Below are 25179 nucleotides of genomic sequence, written 5' to 3' on the forward strand. Positions count from 1 at the left end.
TCTACAGTAAAAATGTCTTGCTTAGAGAATTTATTTATTCTGTTTCTATATTGCTCTTCAGTTAGAGTTGTACATATATGCATGATGTTATGTGAAAGATTTTTTTCCTAAAGTTTATATCAATCTTTATTGTCATAGACTGCTTCGTTCCCATTTTAATTGTTTTTACAAATGTTATTTGCTAGTCCTCATACAAAAAATGTTGGAGTAACTTTTCAGCCTACATACATGATATATCTGAATGATAACCCTCAAAATGAATGAAAGAGACATTATTTTGGGGGGTTATTAAAAATAATCTTTACTGACTTTTAAGATAATGTCTTCACTGAAAGTGTTATCAAGCACGCCTGGATCTATTTAAAAGATGTGGCACTTAGGGACATAGTTTAGTGCTGGATTTTGCTCTGTTAGGTTTATGGTTAGACACAATGATTTTAAAAGTCTTTTCCAACCTAAGTGGATTTATGACTCTATGATCATGTACAGGATATTAAAGGGATGTAATGTTTCTTTTATTAAATTGAATTCCAAGGTTTTCTGCTTTGGGAAACCTGAGTTTCAGGAGTGTGACATCTTCAACTGGCAAGTTGTGTATTTGCACATTTCAGTTTGCTATTTTGAATTTGCTTAACTCCTTATAGTATTTTCAGCATTGCAGTATATTCTGAAATCTATAATAGATGTTAGCTAGTGTAGCTGATAGAATATTTAATAGAAACATTTAATTCTATCTAGTAAATGCATTCTAATAAGATTTAACTGTAAGAAGTTTAAGTCCTAGTTTCAAAGGAGGTTGAGACAATTGGAAAGATACTTTCTATGAAAGCAAAAATCGCATTTAGAGTGTAAAAACTAGAAATTAATTATTTAATTCACTAAACTCTCCATGAAGTGGATATTGCATAGTAAGTGCTTAATGAGAGGATCCAAAGCAAATACCAAAGTGAGAAGTGGTCGACCTAGATTGCTTGGATGGGAAGAAAGCCCTCTACATCTTGCATGAAGGTTTTTCCATGTGTTGAAAGTATAGAGTACTGACTGTGTTTCTAAAACCTGGAGGTTTGTGGGCTTTTAAAATCACACATTTTTCCTTTTTGTAAATCAGAAAATGTTTATTTCCCTTAATTGTCCAGTACTTGGTGCACTTGGGATCCATTCTCCTCTTCTGACTCATATACAAGGTAGAACATGTGAATTGCCAATATAATGAAGCTTGAAGGAAACACAATTTACAACAAATTGATAAATACCCAGCATCCTTCCAATATCTCAAGGGGGCCTACAAAGATGATGAAGAGAGACTCTTTGTCAGGGAATGTAGCAATAGGACAAGGGTAATGAGTTTAAACTTAAACAGGGGAAGTTCAGGTCAGATATAAGGAAGAAGTTCTTTACTGTGAGGGTGGTGAGGCACTGGAACAGGTTGCCCAAAGAGTGGTAAATGCTCCATCCCTGGCAGTGCTTAAGGCCAGGTTGGACAGAGCCTTGGGAGACACGGTCTAGTGTGAAGTGTCCCTGCCTATGGCAGGGGGTTGGAACTAGATGATCTTAGGTCTTTTCCAACTCAAACTATTCTATGATTCTATGATTCTATGTGGATAATATTAATATATTTCTTAATCCTATGACTTCTTCCAATAAAGATGCTATTATCCACAAGATATTTCATTATGCAGGTGATGTGAGCAGAAAGGCAACCTGTTTAGAATGGAAAATTACTGAGTAGAAAGGAATGTCTGCTGAAATACTGACAGAAAAACATGCCTGGCAGCTTGGAATATGTTAGCCTGGGAATGAGGCCGGAGAACCACAAGCATCCTTGAAAAGTGTAGCTGGTATCTTTGAAGTTCATCTGGGTACATAGAAACTGTAGACACCCTGAAATACCATCAATAAGCACAAAACCAAGATGAAAATTAGTCTGGAAAAATATCCTGAGAAAGTAAGAATCAGTAACTATTTATGGTTGTTATAACTGCAAATACAATGAAACAATCCAGGGGAAAAAAAAAAAAAAAGGGGTCTGAAAGAACAGAAAACATCATCATGTATTGGCTGTTATAGATTTAAAATAGAAATTAAGAACATTTATTGGTTGCTTGAAGTTGTGGTGCCCTATGTGGTCTTATGCTTTTATGATTTAATTTTAATCCAAAATGGAGCTGCTTCCCTCTGAGAAATTCCTGTGCTGCATACTTTTCCCTTTCCTAAACAGATTTGCATGAACTCTCTACAAGATGCTGGACCCTCACCAGAGACACCTTCCTGACTCCAAGCCCCATAAAGCGAATTATCTTCAAAGTGAAACTGTTACACTATTGGTCGTTTTCTGGGCTCACTCCTGGAGATGGTTCTGTTTGTCCTCCCACTTCTGGGATAGTTGGGTCTCCTTCTGGGATCATTTTTTCCTTCCCTCTGGGATGGTTTGACCCCTTCTCAGTTCTAGTATGCTTGGTGTAATATATATAAGTAATCAATCATATTTGCTACTATACCAATAATAAGTTTACTTCACTAGTGATAAGCTTGTAGTAACCTGTTATATATACTTGATTTCTGTTGCTGGGTGCTGCTATAATATTGATTTCTGAGAATAATTTGTAATGACTTGATAGATACATATATATGTGTACTTTATTAATCATAGGTATACTTACTAGTGGTGATTTTTGTGGTATTGGTAATGTTTAACAAAGTAGTGAAATTTAGAGAACAGAGTCTAATAAAGTAGGCTGTAGTCTACAGAGATTAAAAGTTCATTACTCTCTTACCTTTGAAATAGTTCTAGCAAAATAAAACTGATAAAGAAGCAACACGGGTTTGAAAAGGGCAGCGAGTTACCCTTTTACTCCCAGAAGATGTAGCTTTTTCAGGATCATATTATGGACATACTGGTTAGAAATTGAATGAAATATAGGCTGGTTTTGTCTGTTAAATTTTCTCTGTAAGGATGATCTTTCATGTGCTTATCAGCTCCTTCACTGCCATTATTCACATTTATGAGAAATAAAAAAGAACATCTTACTCCCTTGTGCCTCCCTCAGTTAGTAATATCACCTCCCACATCCCACGGTAAATAAATTTCACGGGAAAGAACATTCTTAAGAAAGCAAGAAATGTTCATCTTATATTAACTTGATCTGGCTTATTACCTGGCTCAGTTGATACTATCAACATATAACAGTGTCCCAGAACAATAATTCTGGAGTTGCTTGTGACTACATTTTTAACTTAACTTAATCTGTTAATACAGGTTGTTTTACAAATAATTAAAGCTAATTACAAAAAGATAAAAATTACAGCTAAAAACTGGAGTGGTAATTGACATTTGATTATAATTTCTTCATATTTTTTGGCATTCTAGGAGGCACTTTTATTAAAAGCAAGTAAAGGATACACAGCTCTAATCCAAATTATTGAAACTCAGTATTCTCATGTTCTAGGTTCAGCTGGGCATCTTGATTGTTTCCTGACTGCTGGTATGAAACTTAACCAACTTTGTTTGTGTGTCATGCACACACAAACAAAGGAATGCACATTTCTCAACGCTTGTGTTTTCACTAAAGCAACTTTATGCGCACAGTACAAGGCAAAGGTGAGATAATGTCTGGTTTTGACCAACAGGTGAAAAAGGCCATAGAGTGTAACATATAGGACATTTTCCTCAGAGTTTAGACAAGGCCAAGAACCACAGCTCTGCACGTTGGAACACAATGACAAGTAAACTTTAAGATTTCACAACCATGGCAATTCTTGAATTTTAGGTGCTTGACTCAAGCGAATGATTGGATAAGTCTTTTTTTTTTGGGGGGGGGGGAGGGTTGAATGCTTAGAGGAACTTAATATTCTATAATGAAGTTTTCCCCTAAATTATTTATAATTTTACTCTGAAATTAATATTTACTTCGTACATGTTCTGTGACAGCACAGAGTGTGGTAAAGTTAATATCTTGTAAGAAGTAACCACAAAGCTTTTAACAGCAACTACTGGAAATAACTGTAAAACACAGCTACACACTTTGTGTTTAAATTAACTGATATCTTTCTTTAAAAATCTTGAGCTTGTTATTTATCAGTATGCCTTCAATATCTCAGTATTCTAAAATATGTGGAAGATGTTTCTTTACGAACACATCAAACCATTAAATATTTGGTAACTGGTGACACGTTTGTAGACTGAAAAGAATTACTCTTAATTGGCACACTTTTGAATGCATGTTTTATGATGACTTTTGTTGATGAAATTCTTGATGGTAGCACAAAAATGAATGTTTCTTCTGAAAGAGAAAGCTAATTTTTTGTCATTTTTGCTTTGTTTTGGTAGGGTTTTTTGGTTTTCTTTTTTTTTTTTTTCCCTCTAGTGTAAATATAAGCTATTATTGTTCTTACATTAATCTCTACTAACCAAAAGTGTGGATTTTTTTTTTTTCTCCTTTATTCATAAGGTAACACAGTTTGAAGGGATAGGGAAATATAACATTGTTGCATGCCAGGGAAGATGATAAAAAAATGGAAGAAGTGCTCAATTATTTTGTCTTAGTCATTTTTCTTTAGGTGCTAATTTGCCAAAGTATTTCTAAATTACTTCATATACTTTGAGTATTGTATTCTGGTACTGGATAATTTTTATGAAGAGCTTTAAAAATATCACTAGTAAATGTTTACTCAGTGTTTCATGTTTGATCTCTTTTGTACTATTCTTATACCAAAGCTGGAATTTATTTTCAATGACTACATATAAATGCAGCACACGCTCTGCGTCCTAACAGATGCCATCTGTAAAAGCATTTACTTTAAATTAGTGGAATAAGTAATCAAAAGGGCTTTGTACTTAATGCAGAACTTTTGGTGACTATTAAATACTCATTAGAGGGTGTTTTTGCTGTATGACTGTCAAAATCAGCAGGACGTTTATGTTAGATTTCCTGAGTGGGTCAAGATTGAATATGATTTTACAACTTAAATAACGTAAATGAATGCAGGTTATTTCAGAATCTCCAGATGTTCCTTAAACTCTCTGCCCCTAAGCGGAACTTACAGCCAATTTAAATTTCGCAGCAATATTACAGCGCAGATTTTAGCTTCAAACATTTAACAACTCTCTTATTACATTCCACTCATTTGTGTCTTAACCATCACAAATAAAATAAATGAACAGTATTATACCGGAGATATCTTTATTCAAAATATGTATTAATAGGTACTTCAGATCAATCTGTCTTAAAAAGGCTTTTGGTAGGACAAAATCCTTACGAAAGTTCCTTACAAAACCAGACTTTGCTCATATTTTAGGTGCCCTGACTAAGCTTAACTGGACTTAATTTAATTTTAAAACTGGGTGACTACTGAAAAAAAGTTCTAAAGGTAAATAGCAGCTTGAAAGTTAGCTGTAAAGGTATATGAGTTTTCCATATTTTAACACAGATTTATGCATACTGATATACAAATTATGGTACAATATTTCTGTGTCAGTAAGAAGTATATCTTCTAGTACCTTTTTATGGGGGGGGGGGGTTTACATTGCACGTATGTATGCTATTTCCAACATTTGGAGATGGAAACATCTGTTAGGAAGAAGGCAATAAAAGTGGATTTAGAAACAACTTATAAGGTTTAGTAAAAGCTGCTGAAAAGTGACCTTTAAGCAAGACTAGGTGAACTTTCAGTGGACAGCAATCATTCTGGGTTTTCTGCAACGACGTAGTTAACCCAGCCTGTTAGAAATTATCTTTGCTTGTCCATACTTCAGTATAAAAATATTGAAACATTAAAGCTTTCTATAATAAACTATTTTTGCATACCTTAACTCCAAGACAAGATGAAGAATTCATGGTGCTGAAGAGAAAACAAGCAAGAGTGAGAATACCATAGAACATTAACTCTAGCTTCTGTAACAGGTGCTGGTTTTCAGTCCCAGATCAGGAATAGCTTGTATAATTTTTGTTAAAGAATCACTCTTATGATATTTAAGGAGTCTTACAAATGGAAATCAGAGATTCAATCAGCAGTTAAATTAGAGTTCCTTTTATCTACTGAATACAAGAAAGAATCAAAATTCTGTGGAAACTATAAAGACAAAACAGTTCAATCTAAGGTCTGTCTATATATTCTAGGATAACCAGTGTCCACATTTGTATTCTTTTTGTTGGAGCACAGAATAAATCAGGTTGGGGCAACTTCAGCTAACAGCATAGACTAGATCTTGAGGGTTTTATGCAATTGGGGTCTGAAAATATCTAATGACAGAGCCAGTATGGCCTCTCCAGGCAATGTGCTTCAGTGCTTGACCATCCCTGAGAGCAAAGTTTCTTCTTATATCCAGCCTGCAGCTCTATTGTTTCAGTTTATGCCTGTTGTCCCTCATTCTGTCACAATGAATCACTGTGAAGGGTTCAGCTGTGCTCTCACCAACCCTTCCCTGCACTGGGGGTCTGGCTGTGAGGTTCCCTGAAGCCATCCCTGCATGAGGCTGTACAAGCCCCACTCTCCCAGCATCTCCTCACAGCCAACTATTCCAGCCTTGTCATGATGCTTTTCCACTGAGCTTATTACAGCATGTTGATGTCTTTCCCCTACTGGGGGACCCCTAACTGCACACAGTAGATGTGAATGCTGGGTAGAATGGGATCAAAATTTGCTTTGATCTCCTGGTGGTGGTCTTGCTGATGCAGCTCTAGATGCTGCTGGCCATCTTTCCTGCCAGGGCTTGCTGTTGGCTCCTGCCCCATTCACTGACTTTAGGGTCCAGTCCCCAGACCTGCTCTCTGCTTGGTCCTTCCCCAGCCTGATTCTTTTTTAAAGCTCTGAGAGTTCTGATTTAAACAACAACAATGACAAAATCCCAGTCCCCCCAATAAAACCCCAAACCAAAACCAGCTGGTGCTACTGACGTAGCCATCAGATATATAAGCCATAGATTGATGCGATCTTCTATTCCAGAAAAAACATAAGTGACTGCTAGCCAACTATCTATCTCACTAGAAATAGAGAACAAACTCGTTTTTAAGGCATTCAGCTTTATCCCTACATCTGTAATAAAAGTCCTACAGGCAGTGGATTATTTTTACTTCAATATCCACCTTGCTGTTGAAGGTGCCGCCTTATATATATGTTTCCAAGACAGTTACTAATAAAAATGTGAACTGTGTAACTAACTCTTTCTGTTCAGAGTGCAGTGCTGAAATTTATGAAAAATAAAATAAGGAGTTTTCCCAGGGGCACAAATAAACAATACTCAGTGCATATCTCTAAAACTTGGGCCACCCAAGTTCCTTATACCTGTTCTAGCTACTCTAAACAAGCTTTTCATACATCAGCCATCTAGTAGTGCTGAACAAAATCATCAATAACAAAGTAAACAAATATCTTTGATCAAGCCAAAATTATTATTATTTTTAATTATTCCAGTGACCTTATTAATTATTCTCAACTGTAAAAGACTTTACATGAGTTTCTAAACAAGGAGTTTTCTGAACTGTATTCCCAGTGTGCCTTAACCATCATGTTATGAAATATTATGAGGAAAACATCTTTCCATCTTGGTTATTGAGCTTGGGTTTTTAATTAAAACAGGTTGTAGAAGACAATAATTTGTCATTGCCCTTGAAATAGACACTTGCAATAGACAATGGAGTCAGTTATTTTTCTTCCTATATTGTCTTCCTCTATCCTCCAACAGTCCTTTCTTTCCCCTCTCAGTATTTGTTTTATACAAAATGAAAAACATCAACAAGAAATCAGTTTGTTAAAAATCGATCATGAGTACTTAGTCCATTTATTAAGCCATTTCAGCTCAAGTTAAAAGTTATTCTTTTTCTGATTCACGCGGCCATTGGGCATTATGGCTGTATTTCCTTATTATTTTCTGTTTTCTATTAATATTGGTCTCAAAAAAAAAACCACAAACTACATCGTCACTAATCCAAAACAGTAGCAAATGAGCAACTTCAAGTTTCTGGTGAGTGCGTAGGCAGGTCAAAACTTTTCCCAGTGAAGTATCCTTTACAAATCATAGAATAGTTAGGGTTGGAAAGGACCTCAAGATCATCCAGTTCCAACCCCCCTGCCATGGGCAGGGACACCTCACACTAAATCATGTCACTCAAGTCTCTGTCCAACCTGTTGCTGTCAAAATAATAAGGCACCTTTTACAAAAGGTGGAGGATGTTTAATCTCTTTAGATTCAGCTGGGACTCAAACTTGAGTAGCCCAAATTTTATTTCAAGCTCAAGACACAAGACTAAAATAGTTACCAGGAGTACATAAAAACTAGGGTATTTTGTTTGGAGTATTTATGTCTTTTTTCTTTTTCTTTTTTTTTTTCCTTGCTTCAACTAAAATTATTTTGGAAATTCAAACTAGATTTTTACAGTAATTATAGTACACTGTTCAAAAACCTCTCCATCTGTTCAAAAAACTCCATCAGTTACCTTTTACGGACCCTTCTACTAAGTGGAGACTTCAAGGTTCCCTACTTTAGGATATATGTAGCTTCCTCTTCAAGTCAAATGTTTTCCTAAAATATGGAGGAACACTTCTTTATCCTGGCAAGTGCATACAAAAGTTGATAACTTTTACCTAAGAACTGGAACTGCTTGATTTGCTGATCTGAATTTAGTCTTACACTAGTTAAAATCAAGGTATGTCTGTGCAGTAACTTGAACCTGTTTACCTGTAGTTTTCACCAGACTTTTTAAAAATCTTGCAACTATTTGTATATGCATGTTTATTTCCATTTAGGAGTGATTTATTGAAAAGGAACTATATTTGGACACTTCTGAAAGAAAAGGTCATAAGAAACTGAAATAAGTGACTTTTTAAATAGAAGAAAATTTTCTGTACAAATTTTAGCACTGTTACAGAGATTTACGTATTTTTTTTGTGCGTAGATAATGTCTCAAAATGGCAAAATGTGAATATTTTACAAAAAATAATTATTGTTTCATCTGAGGATGGAACAAGCATAAAGTCAACATAGGAAGACATACTGGATGCAAAAAATTAGGAGGAAGCTGAAAGCCAATACTTTTTTGCATCATTTCTCTCTATATTAAGTCTATTAAATGATTTGGGGTTGGGTTGGGTTGTTTTTTTCTACTTCAAAGCTAGCATTCAAGTTTAAGTAAATGTGTTCAGGCTATGTTTCAGAGTACATGTTATCTGAATGAGAACTTATGAAAGAGAATCAACTTTTACATCTCTGAATTGTCCACATGTGGTTTGTTGGTTTTCTTTTCGTTCATTATTGTGGCTGCTTACCAACATTAATTTCCGCAGGGCTTTTTGAAATATAAATTATGATAATTCCTTATCCATTTGTGCTCCTTCATCAAGAGTAAGTCACTAAAAAAATAGAGCCCTATTATAATATGAACATATTAGTAGACAGAGTACAAATAATCATTCTGGATATTTTCTCCACAAGCAGACCAGGTCAGTTCAGAGTAGAACAAGTGTTTATAGAAGACATTTAATTTTCCTAGAAGTGAGATTTAAAAGCCTGTTGAGCTAGTTGCTAAATGTATTATTGCCAATTGAAAAACAACTTCACCTTGCCTCTTCAGTTGTTTCTTTTGGTTTTTCTTTTGTTTGTTTGTTTGGTTTGTTTTGTTTTTTAATGTTAAAATTGATATTCCAGGGTAAAATCAAGATGAGAAAGCATGTAGAAGTGCCATGTATGGGCAGTATAAATGGGACTGTATCTGTTCGTGCTGCAGAGTTATCAGTTTCTGAGCCTCCATGTAGTCAACACATTAGAGCAAGGAAATATCCACATTAAAAAAAAAAGGTGAATAGTATTATTGAAATAATTCAGTTTGAATAATTGATTTATGAAAGCCTCTGAACAGAGAGAGGTTCAGCAGCCTCCTGTGTCAGCAAATCAGTGTGATAAAACAAGCACACACGTGCATTTTGTTTTTTCGTTTCTTTTTCTCTGAGAAGCAAAGGATTTCCTGGGCTGTTCTTAGTCAGTAAACATCCAGTAAAACTGTTAAGTGAAATTCATTAAGAATTTTTCATTTGGTAAAATTAATCTGTTAGTGGATTGTTTCTTTCTATTTGAGAAGTCCCTTCATTTGAATAAACTCTATAGAGTTTAGTAGGTAAGTGGATAAAGAAAAAAAATCTTAACTGTTCATTGCATCATAGAATCATAGAATCATAGAATCATAGAATAGTTAGGGTTGGAAAGGACCTTAAGATCATCTAGTTCCAAACCCCCTCCCATGGGCAGGGAAACCTCACACTAAACCGTATCACCCAAGGCCTCGTCGAGCCTGGTCTTGAACACTTCCAGGGATGGAGCATTCACAGAGCTCTTAAGTTTCTGTAAAATGTATACTATTTGTGTCACCTTCCCTGCAGTGTAAAGACAGGCTACAAAGAAAGCTTTTCAACATGCTACAGAGTATTGACAGGTTAGAATATTGGTAGTAGGTATGTGATAGTTTATATACTATTATTTTTTTACACTCCTAAGAAATATGGGGTTTAAGTGTTGACAAACCTTTATACATATAGATAACAAAGTTAATTGATGAACTTTTATTACTAATTACAGTTAAGATGCATTTTAGTTTATAAGGGGTTTTACTTTAGCTTTTTTGTTTTTTTTCCTTTTCTTAAACATTTTCAAGAATAAGACAATAGGGGTCAAAAGGAAAGAAATCAATTCTTGAATCATAGGATGATAGAGAGAAAGAAGAATCCAGACCTTCCAAATAGCTGCTTTTTCTTAGCCAGAAGTGCCAGTTACCCTAGTAAACTTGTTGTGATAAAAGGAATATTAAAATTAAAAAAAATATTCTTTATGTAAAAAGACAATAATTCCTGTTCACTTTTTTTGATAATTTCGTCTATTCCAGCAAAAATATTATCTAGAAAATTAATTTAAAAATATATTTGCTCTAAACACCTGTGAAACGGAGTGATGCTATATGTGCTGTTCTGCCACTTGGTGTCATGGTTTATCCCTGGCGTATTCCTTACGTCAGCCTCACCCAGCCACTCACTTCCTCCCCAGTGTGATAAATAAGATGGACAAAAATGGAACTACATGTTGGTTGAGATAAAGGAATTTTAATAGGTAAAGCAAAAATTGTGCATGCAAGCAAAGCAGAGCAAGGAATTAATTCACTACTTCCCATCAGCAGGCAGGTGTTCAGCCATCTTGAGGACAGCAGGGCTCCATCAGGCATAATGGTCATAGAACGGAGGAATCATATAGCTGTTTAGGTTGGAAAAAAACCTTTAAGATCATTGGGTCGAACTGGTGACCTAAAGCTGCCAAGTCCACCACTAAACTGTATACCTAAGGAACACATCTACACACCTATTAAATACCTCTAGGGATGGTGATTCAAACACCTCCCTGGGCAGCCTGTTCCAACATTTGACAACCATTTTGGAGAAGAAATTCTTCCTCATATCCAATCTAAACCTCCCCTAGTGCAACTTGAGGTCATTTTCTCTTGTCTTATCACTTGCAACTTACAAGGAGAGACAACATCCACCTCCCTGCAACCTCCTTTCAGGTAGCTGTAGAAAGTTATAAGGTCTCCCCTGAGACTCCTTTTCTCCAGGCTAAACAATCCCAGTTCCCTCAATCATCAGCTGCTCCTCCTAAGACTTGTTCACGCATTTGTATGATGCATTGGACAGGGGGAAGGTCTGTAGATTGTCAGTATCATTTTCCTACCCTGAATAGCAGTGCTGAATTAAGAAGTAACACAGTACCCTTTTCAATCCCTTTTTAAATTAATATAACTTTTAAATTCTAGTGTAGCTATTAATACTTGGTAGTTTACCATTCATTTCTTACAAGTGCTCTCTAATATTTGCTAAATTTTAATGCCTTTTTTTAACATTTATGTAAATTAATTTGTTCATTATGCTATTTTTGGAGAGTAAGAACAAATGGATAACAATAAAAAAAAAAATCACAATTTTTTAATTAAGATTAAAATTCAAAATTTCATTCTTGAATTCCTCTCACTAGATTCTAATTTTTTCCCTGAGGGTTAGAAAAGCTAATATTCCTAAGTCACTGAACAAGTGGTCTTGCCATGAGCACAAAAAGAACTCTTCAGATTTAGTGTATTCCTCTATGTTTCACTTGAAAGCTGTTTTCAGTCTAATGGTATTGGTGAGATAAAAATCCACTCCTCTAAAGGAACCTCTATGTATACAACTGAATCTGTATGTATTCACCTATAATTTTACATTCTGCCTGAAGATATTCAATGTCTGGTTTAAATTACTTTTACTTCAAATTACTTAGATTATATTGTCAGGTCCCTGATACTTGAAGACAATAGTATAGTTTAAGTGCAACAATGACAGGTGTCACTGAAAAAGAAATGTCAGTTTTATAAAAGACATTGGTTTAAAATGAGTGATGAAGGGACTGTACTTGAAACTTTAGGTTTAAAATTGACCATCAAACAATTATACTGATTAATCCTCAGCAGAATGTTGAATGGCTGTAATGTGTATGAAATATCATTATAACTTTGTTTTTGTTTGGGAGGAGAAACAACATTCAGTCTTTCTCACAATAAATAATACATTTGCCATATCCTAATCAATGAAGCTGTGAAACCATTTCTTGTATGCTTCAAGGATCATACCATTTTTTTCCTTTATTCAAATCTATTGCATTCAGGAAAGGATGTTTTTTTTTTTCAGTCATGAGTCTAACATCAATAAATCATTAATACAGTAATAACTGATCTGTCATCAGAAGGCTTAACCTTCTAAAGGTAAAGTGTGGTGAAACAGATATCTAAAAATCAATTAAAAAAATTAAAACCAAACCAAAACCAAACTGAATGCATTACTGGTGTCTAACTCAGGTGTAGATTTTAAAATTCAGTGACAAAAAAGAAAGCAAACAAACCTATCGTATAACTGCATCATCTCATATTCTTTTAGCTGTTGATCCATTTCTTAAAGCAAACAACTGAATGTTTCCTTCCAATTGACCATGCAGCACATTTAGTCTTCAAAGACTGTAGCTTCATTTAGAAATTCTTTCTAAACAAAGATTTCTAAGTGTGTGTTTCAGCAGCTGTCTTGTCAGGTTTCTGAAAGAGAAAAATTAAAGCTCTACTATATTTATTCCAAGTCTTCTTAGTGACTGATCTAGTATGAGAGTTAATTTTATTTTCTGTTTATCAGGAATAAGGCTTATCAAAGACTCCGTATGTAAGTAATTACAAGAAGCTATCACACAGATGGTGGATAATAACATGTAGCTGGGGAAGCTAATTTCTTCCTTTTGACAAGTAAAGAGAAATGGCATTTGACTTCTCTTCAGAAATGATAAGACTCAATGCTTGACAGAGATATAGTTTGTTTCCATTTTCCTAAGGAAAGGAGACCTAATGTTCATAATCAACTCGCCTTTCAGAGAGCTTCACTTCAACATTTTATTAGCTTTCAAATTCCTAAGTGGTTACACTCTAACTTTGGGGTGTTTATTTGTGGAGCTGAGCCTTACAGGAAGGGAATGAGCACTGACCTGTGTTTCTATTGCTTGCATTAAGGGGAGCTAGGAAAGGGAACTAGATTTACCTTACTACTGGTCAGGTGCCTTTCTTATATGCAGTCCTTTCTGGCATATCTGTACAATTTGCTGGTCTGTCTGTTTGAGCATGCTGTTGTTTCCTGGACTTTACTGCTGCTGATTGCAAAAAAATGTGAAATTGCAGGCAGTGCGTATGACCACGTTTAAAATAATCTGCCTGATGGGGGGGTTGTGTTTAGTGACTCTGGAAAGTCATTAATCTCTTCCATGGTGAAGATTGAGGCAAGCTTTTCAGTGACTCCATTCTACTCTCACTGACCCAAATGATCCTGCTTCTGCAAAACCAAAAACAAGCTTCCAGAAACTCTACAGGCCTGTCCTTAGATCATAGGGAAGACAACACAAATAGTGTACATTCCACAGAAACTTAAAAGGACTGTAATGCCCCAAATAAGTGCATTAGTTAAGGTTTAAAGATGCAAAGGATTTTTTTGTTTGTTTGTGGGGATTTTTTGTGTTTTGGTTTTTTGTTTTTGGTGTTTTGTTTTTTTTTTTTAATGTAAACTAGAAGTCATTCTGAAGGACAAAGATTCAAGAAGAAGGTACTTTGGGACAGAAACATTTTATCTAAGATTTTTAACATCACTGCTATTTTGAATCTATGCTTGGCTTTGTGTTCCTTGTGAGCAGGTGGTGCTGGTTTTGAAACGGATCTGCAGCTTGTGAAGAATTAATTTTCAGTGTTTGTTTTCACTTAAATAAAGCTATGCAGACTTTCAAATATTATTTACATATTGCAGTTCCTTTCCAAATTCAGCATGACTCTGATACCTAGGAATGATATTGCAAAACCTTTATGACTCCCATTTTGACTCTACAAACTCTAAATGGTTCACTCAAATAAGGAAGCTGTCAGCATAGCTGTATTCTTTAATCATTGTTTAATTTCATAATAGAGACATATATAAATATATTCATATATGTATATAAACAAATAAATATATTAAAAATAAATATAAATAAATTAACATATATGTTGTTGTACTTCTAGTTCAAAATAAAATCGACCTGTGAGGAAGGCAAAAGCAGAGAGATAGTACAGGAAAGGAAGTGAAAGGCAGACATACTGGCCCTCCAGGTCCAATAAAAAACCTGAAGGAAATATAAAAAAAAAAACCTCGAGAATATTTACACTACTCCTCTCTTCTCAGCCAATAATATCAGTGATCAGGGTGCTCACATTGGATTCCTGAGGCCTCCTGAAGTATCGATTTTGCCAAATTCCATTTCCCAAGAAAGTTCCATCCTCGCACTTCTAAAGGGCCTGGTGCTCAGAAGGAGGAGAGATATCTGGAAGAATTAAAGCCAGTTGGATTGCTGAAACTCCCTGAATCTGTGTTTTTATTTTATTGTGTCTGGTCACTTCTGTTAATATAGTTGAAAGAAAAAATATTAAAAAGACAATTGTTAACAGAACTTTCATAAGTTCGTGTAAATCAGCTTTGTTCCTGTGGTGAATGTTGATTAAACCACAAGAAATAAATCAAGTATAAAGGTGGGAGGGAGAGTTAAAAAGTGTTTTTGGCCCCAAGCATTGTGTGTAGTCCTGTATACTACTCCTAAAGTCACTAGCAAGCAGATAATGGTAAAAGATGGGAGTAACTAGTAGGAGGGAAAGGTTATCTACAGCGGATGGTGAACATTACACATTTAAATGTCAGCCTTGGCTTCAGTGAGGCCTTGGTACTCAACAAGAAAAATAACAGATCCCTCAGGTTTACTGCTACAAACACTAGATAAAGTGTCACTAGAGAGAAATAGCCAAGTAGTTGTCTTATCAAGAACACAGAAGGGGAACATTCAAGTGATTACATTTTAAAGAAAAGGAACAGACAGCCATTCTACATAATCTTGTTTTTATTTGTGTTGTCTATTTACTTCCACTTACCAAGAAATTCATGTTTTCCTAAGCCACTTCATTAATCTTTTGAGAGTAAGGATAGAATGCTCATAGAACACATGGTGCAGTTTAAGATGTTCTCAGGTGTCTTGTTAAGAGCTCAAGCTAGTGATTATTAGTGATCTTCCAAAACTTGATACAGTCCTTGCAGATGCCAGTAAAGGAGCTATGGAAGGACTTAATAGTTTACAATGTAACACAATATGAATTAAATTTTAGAGTTTTGAGGATAGACACTACTCTATCATTGTATGTGGATGTGCCTCATGGTAATCGGAATCTGACTTTCCATGACATGTCATAGTGTACTTGATAAGCAGAATATCCCAAAAGACAGGAGCTATACATAAAACTACATATTACTAGATCTAAGCTGAAATAAATTAAAGCATAGATGCCTTTCTAGAAATGTTTGAAAGGCCATCTTTTGCTTAGCCACCCAGCTTAATGCAATAATCACATAACCAGTTATTAAAAAAGGAAAAGAAGCATCTGAGAAAATTTACCTAACAGGAAGCACTCCCAAGGAATAATAGGTAGTGTATGTGCAATCTGGACTCTACAGAAAGGTAAAGGGATCTTTTTTCTTCTATTTTCTTCCTAATCACAATGTTTTGCAGTAAATGTGAAAAACAAGTACATATGATGTTACAGAGACACATAACAAAACATGCAGAAAATCTTTAGAGTCAGAATTCTGGTAACATTGACAGAGGTCTTCTTAATAATATAAATAGAGGATGTCAATCAATTCCAATCTAAAGAACAAGCTTATCATATCTCTCACACAGACTAGCTAGGCTTCCCCAGAAAAGACCCATGTGGCTCCTTTGTGATATTGTCCTCCAGGCAGAAACAGGACTAGAAACTAATGTAGGACCATTGAAACATGTTTAAGTAAAATGGATGAATACTGTCTACCAAAGGAGAAATTATTAATAAAAGAAATGAACTACCAGAGCAGAAATTAACAGCATCACAATTAATTGTAGGGGTAACCCTGCATGGAAGTGAAACAAGAGTTTCATTGGCTTTCTAGCACAAATAAAACTGCTGAACATGAGGCTTGTTACTTGTTACATTCAAAGCTGAATGAATAATTAAGAGGGAAAAAACAATGAATAAATTATTCAATGAATTTGGCTGTGGTTGTTTTTTTTTTTTCCTACAGCCTAGTGATCGCAACTTTCTTAAATTTATTCATTATGCAAATTCATTCAACTAATAGTCATTTACATTCTTAAAAGATTGGATTTAATTATCCAAAGGGTATGTTGCTTATAATATTTGTAACTGGTCAAAAGAAGTCAGACAGAATTGCTTATATGACCTGATTGGATAAATAGATAACCAGAGTAAGTGAAAATATACAGCAGTATAATTATCGCCATGCATAACCAAGTACAAGTTTTGAAATACACCTTTTAAATACTTATGCTGTAGTATCAACCCTCAGACTTTTGCTTTCAGGATACAGAGACAGAAGGAATTAATTTAAAACCTGGAATGAAATGTAGTTATCTAGCCCTAACTCTCTTTCTGTTTTCTGAAAGTTGAAAGAATTTTCCAAGGAAATGAACCTTGTACATTTATCCTGTCACTTTACTAAGAAATTGTGGCTGACCACTATTAGAATTAGAGAAACATAACTTCCTGGTAGAGATAGCATTGTTATGACCCAGGACAGCTCTTCCAATGTTTTAGGTACTCAAATCCTAGTAAAGTGAAATATGATCCTTTAAACATGTTGCCTATGGCAAAAAGTCCATAACAGTTATAGCAGTGCATGCAAAAGGGCTGACAAAAAGCTAATACTACTCATAATTTGTTTCTCTTTTCTCCTTAGCAACTACACATAAGCAAGACTCAATAAAATTAGTAGCACCACCTTTCAGATATTCCCATGTGATTGAATCATATTAGATAAAGAAACAAAGGGAACACCAGAGGCTGCTGCAAAGTCTTCTTCATATGGACATTTTCACCTACCTTTCATAATCAACAGATAAAAACCTAATACTTTTGTTCATCTGGGAACACTTGTAAATAATGGAAAATATCCAAAATTCACATGCAGACAGAGCACAATTCAGGAAACCTTTGATGTAAATAGGTAACATTTTATAAATATCACATCAGTAAAAGGCTTGAAATAGTTTAAAAAAAAAAAAAGCTAATGATTTTTCAACCACTCTGTTGCATTTTCACCCCAAATTATTGATGGTATAACTTAGTTCATTAATAAGAGTAATTTTTCTTGAAATGCATAATTTAACAGTTATTTAATATCTCTTTATATGTATATATGCATATGTATGTAAGTATGCTTCTATGTGTATGTACATATACATGCATTTTAAACTTTGATCTTTCTTCGTTGCTTAATCGGGGTTTTCTCTTAAGTATCAAATTATGAGAATAGAAACATTTCTTTAGCACGCGTTTGTCCAAGAGCTATGCTAAAAGAATTGCTTCTGTTACAGGCAATGACAAAAAAATCTATTCTTTCTAATAATGTTAAGGTCCAAATTCTTGTAGTGAGCACACAATTTAGAAGCCTGAGTTGTAGTTTTTATAAAAGATTTCTCTTTGAATCTCACAGTTCCCTATGACAATTAAATCTATTATCTTTGGAAAATCCTGTCAGATCATAACCCAAATATTCAAAACTGAATCCTAATTTTAAACTAGAGATATTCTAACAGATATAAAATAAAGCAAAGTTGTTAATATCTCTATCTCTGCATTGAGCAACACTTCCACAATGAAAAATGCACAGAAATTAGTTTTACCCTTCAGGGTTTTCTAAGTGATGTTTCTATTTTAGAATCTTTTAATTTTAACATGTTTTCCTTATAAGTAGCATTATTTGTTTGCAGCATTATCATAGTTTCTGAGACATTTGACATTTTTTTAAAGATACAAAAACACAAACAATTTTTAAGTTTTCGTAAAACCTAGTGATAAATCCTTTCATAATCCAAAATTCATAAGAGGTGGCAATCTAGCCAGAACTCAAAAATTAACAACTTAATAAAATAAACCAAACAAGCCCCCTCAAAAAACCCTCAAGCCCACAGAAAAAAAAAAACACTGTAACTAAGAAGACTTCTGCCAGATGATGAAGTGAGAAACAAAACATAAGTGATTTCTTGTAATATAGATCATCAAGTTTTCTTGATTTTCAGTAGTTTAGGAAATTTGGAATTCTTAGCGCTGCATATCATTTGCAGCTAAAAGGTGTTGTGAAGGAAGGCAAAGAATGCTACAGCTGAAAACTTCAGCTCACTTGAGCTGTTAAAGCCTTCTGATTTAAAGGCAAAAGTGTAATACTGAAGCAAAGTGCTTTTCATAGTTTCATGGATTCTTGCTTGATCTGTGAAGTCTTTAGGAGTCCAAGTCAAGAAGTACGTTACCTAGTCAGCAGGTAAACAGACCATGTTGTTTTGATATAGGTCTCATGTAACTTACTGTAGCATATCTACAGAGTTTTCTAAACTCTTTTCAGGAATCTGGGTTCAAGTTACCTACACATCTCTAGGAAAGGACCCAAAGGCATCTTAACTGTCCAGTATTGGCTATGTGACATAGATGAAATAGCTGGTAAAATCAAGAGCAAGTGACAGCAGACACATGGGCCTGTCATTCACACAGCTGAAGAATTTTCCCCATTAGAGTGCCCCATATGTTTACTTTACTACACTACACATGACTTTGAAAAGCTGTGTATGGCTCTTTTGTGGCTCCTGGTCTCTGCTAAACAAATGAGTATGAAAAGCTGACTTCTAAGTTCTCTGTTTAATTAATTTCTGTTCAATTGCAGATTATTTCCCATGTACAAACCCATCTTAAATGCATAAACTTGTTACTTAAAACCAGAAGATAACTGAGTTCTGAGTAAATAATGACATCAGAATCCCAGAACAGTACCTAACTCTGACCTTAAAAATTCAATGAGCCAAGCACGTTTTGCACACCTGTTTGCTACAGACAGTACAAGATGAAATAAATGTATTTAATCACATTGAAGTGCAAGGTTTTGACGTTTTGATGCTATTTTTAAATGATGCAGAGCAATAGAGGGATCAATAACATATGGGCTTACCTGATTGACTCTGTGGCAAACAGCCCTTGTTCTTAGAAAAGTTTTTATGGAAATAAATGAGGATGCCTTACAAATGTGCAGTTTTCTATTTTAATATTCAATTTATGAGATTTATTATTTTGGTTTCCAGTAGTTTGTAGGACATAAGGCAGCATTTATCACATTGGTGATAAAAGGAAGACTAGAGAACACGTGGGTCCACTTCAGAAGGAAATGGAAGACCTGGTTACCCATGACATGGAGAAGGCTGAGGTACTCAGTGATGTTTTTGCTGGTCTTCACTAGCAAGTGTTTGAGTCACACTGCCCAAGTCACAAAAGGAAAAGTCAGGGACTGAGAGAATGAAGAACCACCCGCTGTAGGAGAAGATTAAGTTCAAGAACATCTAAGGAACCTGAAGGTGCATAAGTCCATGGGACCTGATGAGATGCATGTGTGGGTCTTGATGGAACTGGCCCATGAAGTGGCTAAGTCACTATCCACCTTATCTGAGTTGTGGCAGTCTGGTGAAGTCCCCACTGTCTGGAAAAGGGAGAACAAATGCACATTTTTAGAAACGGAAAAAAAAGGGAGACCTGAGGAACTACAGAGGAGCTACAGACCACTCAGTCTTACTTCTATGCCCGACAAGATCATGGAAGTGATCCTCCTGGAAACTATGCTGAAGCACATGGAAAATAATTGGTGACAGCCAACATGGCTTCACTAAGGGTAAATCTTACCTGAAATATTTGGTGGCCTTCCACAGCAGTGTTAGAGAATTGGTGGATAAGGGAAGAGTGACTGACCTCATCTTCCTCGACTTGTACAAGGCATTTGACACTATCCGGTATGATATCTTTGCAATAAATTCAATAAAAGTAATAAAATGCATAGTTTCCTTTTCACACCTCAACAACCTTTTCTATCTTAAAAATAAAAGCTTTATCAAGAATCATTTTGACTTCACCACAGTGCTTCTAAAACTTCTAAAAAACAGTGGATGGGTGGTTCAAATTGCAGTTATAGTGAAAAACACATTAACTTCCAACAATGCAATAATGTAACCTTGTCCTAATAGACAAAGTATCATCCTAAAAGATATTGTAGACACTTATTAAGTATGTAATTTTGTTTGATGGAGAAGAGATTCAACATCTAATGATAAACACTGTAGTTCAATTAATGGGTCAGCATTCTGGAAGCCAGGAATCTTCCATTCCTTTGCAGGTTTTACCAGCAACTGCCTACATGGTTTTTAGTAAGTCATATATCTAGTGGTTTTCCCCTGATCCTTTGCATTTCTCATCTCCTTATAAATTTCTTACTGCGAAGACTGGATATTTTGACACTGCACAGAGAGAAGTCAAATATATGTGATTCAGCTTAGTCAGATCCACTCCATCACCCTGAAATAAAAAAAGCTGTGAAAAGCAGAGTAATTTAACTATCATCAATTTTTTGTTGTGTTTTGTTTTGTTTCATAAAGTGCTACTAGGTTTTGGTTTAGCTAGAGTTTCTCTGCATTGCTACTGTCGTCTATAGTACAGACAAATCTATTCTAAGTTTCTTACTTCAAAATTTAAACCTAATAAAAATTTAAAGCTACAAGGTCCTGTTGCTCAGAAAAAAAAATCAAGAGGTTATTTATAGTCTCTCAGATAAATAACATATCAATATTATATTTCTGCATTACCAATGATTCACAAGATCAATGATTCACAAGACAGTAAAATTCCATTCGAATATCCATGTGAAGGAACTTTGCTCGGAACAAGGCTTTTCTCTTTTAGGCATTCAAAACCAAGTGCAGGATGATAAAAATGTTTTGGATACATTCGAGGCATTTTTAACCATGAATGCCTCCCAGGATATGAGGTTTTCCAGGGGCCAAAGAAATTTCTCACTGAAATTGTTCAACTTGTGCTCTGTGTACCAATAAATTTTTAGCAGTTTAAGAGCTGCATTTGGCACATGAGAAGAAAGCATAATGTATCTTTAAAGAAAGCATAATATATCTTTAGAGTAACACATATGATTTATAGTCAATATCACTATGTATTATGATGTCTTTAGGAACAACATAACATGCCAAATAGGAACAGTATGAAGTGGCTGCCTGGTAACCCAGAAATGCCTTCAGACCTGAGATGTGTGGATGGTGTAAATCTATGTACTTTAGCCCTGCTTTCCTCTGCAAATTATGCTGTATCAGAGGAAAGGCTTGCTTACTTCAAGTGTATTGCTGCTGCCAGGGCCTGAATATGAGACATTTTATTTACTGATTTGAATAGCTACATGAGATGTAAAATGCTTTTGTAACTGGAAAGGAAAACCAGCAAGGTAACATCTAACTCTTAGAAACCTACACTATAATGAAATCAAGCCAAAATGGATACAAATCAGAGTACATACCATAAGGAGCAAGAGAATGCTGCTGATCAGGATTCTGCAAGGAGAGAGCAAGGCTAAAAGCAGGACCACAGCTGTCGTCTTTAGAAAAGCAGACTTCGGCCTATTTAGGATCTTCTTGGAAGAATCCCATGCTATATATGGCTCTGGAGCAAAGAGAGGTTCAAGAGAATTTCTTGATATTCAAGCTTAAGAATACATCTCGATGAGCTTGAAATCAAGCAAAGACTTCAGAAATCCTGAATGGATGAACAATGAACTCCTGACCAAGTTTGGAAATAAAAAGGAAGTATGCAGGAAGATGAAGTAGGGTAGGTGATCTGGGATGAATTTAGAGACACTATCTAAGCATGCAGAGATGACAGCAGGAAAGCCAAAGCCCACCTGTAGCTGAATCTGGCAAGGGATGTAAAGGGAAACAAGAAGGGCATCTACAGTATGCTGGCAGCAAAAAGAAACCTACAGGTAACATGGGCCCAGTCCTAAATGGGACAGGGACCTGAAGACAAAAGGCATGGAAAAGGCCAACTTACTTAAAGCCTTAGGCTTACTGGTAAGATTTGATTATTTGTCAGGTTGACCATGAGCCAGTAATGTGCCATACAAGACAACTACAAAATCTTGGACTGCACTAGGAGTGTTGCCAGAAGGTCAGCAGATCTGCTGCTTACTCTCTATTCAGCACTGGTGGAGTATTATGTCTTGTTCTGTGTTCCTCAATAAAAAAAGAGATGTGGAGCTAGTGAAGAGACCAACGGAAGGTCACAAAGATGGCTAATATACTGGTGTGCCCCACATATGAGGAAAGGCTGAGAGAGGTGGGGCTGTTCAGCCTTGAGAAGAGATGGTTCAGGGGGTTCTTGTTAATGTGTATGAATACCAGATTTGCAGAGTAAGGAAGGCTGAGCCAGGCTTTTCTCAGGGGTGCCCACTGACAGTGCAAGAGGCAGTGGGCACAAACTGAGGTTCCTTTTGAATATCAGGAAGCACTTTTACTGTGAGGATGTCTAAACACTGGAACAGGATTCGGAGGGAGGTTGTAGGATCTCTTTCCTTGGAGATATTCAAAACTTGTCTGGGAGCAGTTCTGGGCAACCTGTTGCATCTGAGCCTGCTTGAGCAGGGTATTTGGGCTGGATGATCTGTAGAGGCATCTTCAAAACTCAACCATTCTGTGATATACAGTGAAATCACATTAAATTACTAAACTGTAGGACATTTTAGGGACATGGTTATTGGATAAGTGGATGTAAGTAGTCTATAGCAAATAGTTATATCAATAAAACATAAGTATAAAATAAAATATAAATGACTACATAAAAAAAGAAACTGTTCTAGGAAATAGTTGGTATTTCAAGTTAAATAAGTGACAGAAGAAAAGATAATTCTGATTAAGCAATAATTTGAAGTACAGTAATAAAGTGAGGCATAATATAATAGAGTAAAACACTGTGCTGGTTTACATTATATTCTCTTTCCAGCTTTTCCCCGATGATAGGTTAAGCCAAAAATTTGTATTTCATGAGCAACAGGCAACATCTGCACAGCACCTGCAAAAGGCTCATATGAAAATATAGCAGAATTTCCCAAATAGAGAGGTCTTTTCTGTAATAAATAAATTAACAAGTAATTAACACCTTGGAAAATAACTTTATTATAAATATGATTTATTGGATATTTTAAAGACAGCCACTTTGCATTTTTTATTTTCTACCAGATTTGAATTTTACACATAAATTTAAAACAATTAGAATTGTAAATTGGAAATGTACCACCTTTTAATACCTTTTGACAAATCATGTCAAAAGGAAACAATTATGTCCTTTTTCTAACACAAACAGCATTTACAAACAAATATGAAATAATTTATTAAAAATTTGTCTCTGCTGAGGTACTGTGCAAGTAAATGGTTAGTTATGTAATATACACAAGGTTGTTCAGGGTATGTTTTAGTGCTTCTACTACACTTCCTATTCTTTTTGGCAACAGTCTTTCTCATTTACTTTTTGTACATCATGAACTGGAAAAAATGTCTTCAATGGGGTAGAAGCTTAATTCTCACATAACTTAATGTTGACATCCAGTAAGCAGCTGACAACACCACTTAATACGAGCTAACAGCTTTACAAATTCTGAGCTGGATAGAAAAGGAATTAGTACATGATAATACTATTTGGAATATGCTAATAATGACATATGATGTTGGAGCTGCCCAGATGTACAATGCAGTTAGACAGCACATGAGATTTCTGTTCAAAGCACCAACACAAACTGACAGCAGTGCTCCTCTTTGTATATTGTTTTTACTAAGATACCTGACCCAGGCATTCTTCATCCATGTTATGAACAAAATTGCAGAAGTCTGACTGACTGGGTAATACAGTACAAGGAAAAGGTTAGAGACATATTTCATAAATCCTCCTTTCCTTATGGACCCTCCTTTCCTTATGGGGAACTATAATTTCTTTCCCGTACCATTTTCTTTCCACTTCAAAGTTAATGTCTTTGTCTTGGGGGAGTCAACTTGACAAGGCAATAGAATACAGATACTAAGCATTATTATTACAGATTGTATTATAGTGCATGGATAAGTCTCTTTTACAAAACACCTGTCGGCATGGAATAGCTGTAATCAGAGTTAGTAGATGGCTGTTGATATGGAGAGACTGAACAAGAGAGGAGTACTTAAAGTAGGTATAGACATAAGAGGGTATTGAAGAATTGCACAGTAGATTTCAGTTTTTGGTTGTGTGTCGTATAATTTTGACAAAAGAAAATGCGTTAATTTACTTCACTTTTTACTAGATAAATCTTTCAGCCTGATACAGCACTGATTTCAAATCAGGTTCATATGTTCAATAGAAGAACAATGTTGCTCTTCTGGAAGGAAAGTCTGAAGTGCTGCCTGGTTCTAACAATAAATGTGAGGTGGCAGGGATTAGAGAACTGCATTGACCCTATATACATTCTCAAGAAATTAATGAATGTATTTTATTTCTCTTAACACTCACTATATAAATATTTATGCTTTTTCACAAAGTGATGTTCTAAAATATTCCTTCTCTACAATAGGCTCAGGAGCTAATGATGTCAACAGAAGTATTACTATTGTTCATCATTAGAGCTTCCAAATTGCACCTGCAAGTAAACAGATAAGATCCTTGCCGAATAGAGAAAGAACAGAATTGTTAA

Source organism: Pezoporus flaviventris, unplaced genomic scaffold (assembly GCF_033815535.1).
Source record: "Pezoporus flaviventris isolate CSIRO_AGI_PZ_B2104156 unplaced genomic scaffold, CSIRO_AGI_Pfla_v1 ptg000072l, whole genome shotgun sequence".
In the NCBI taxonomy this organism is placed as follows: Eukaryota; Metazoa; Chordata; class Aves; order Psittaciformes; family Psittacidae; genus Pezoporus; species Pezoporus flaviventris.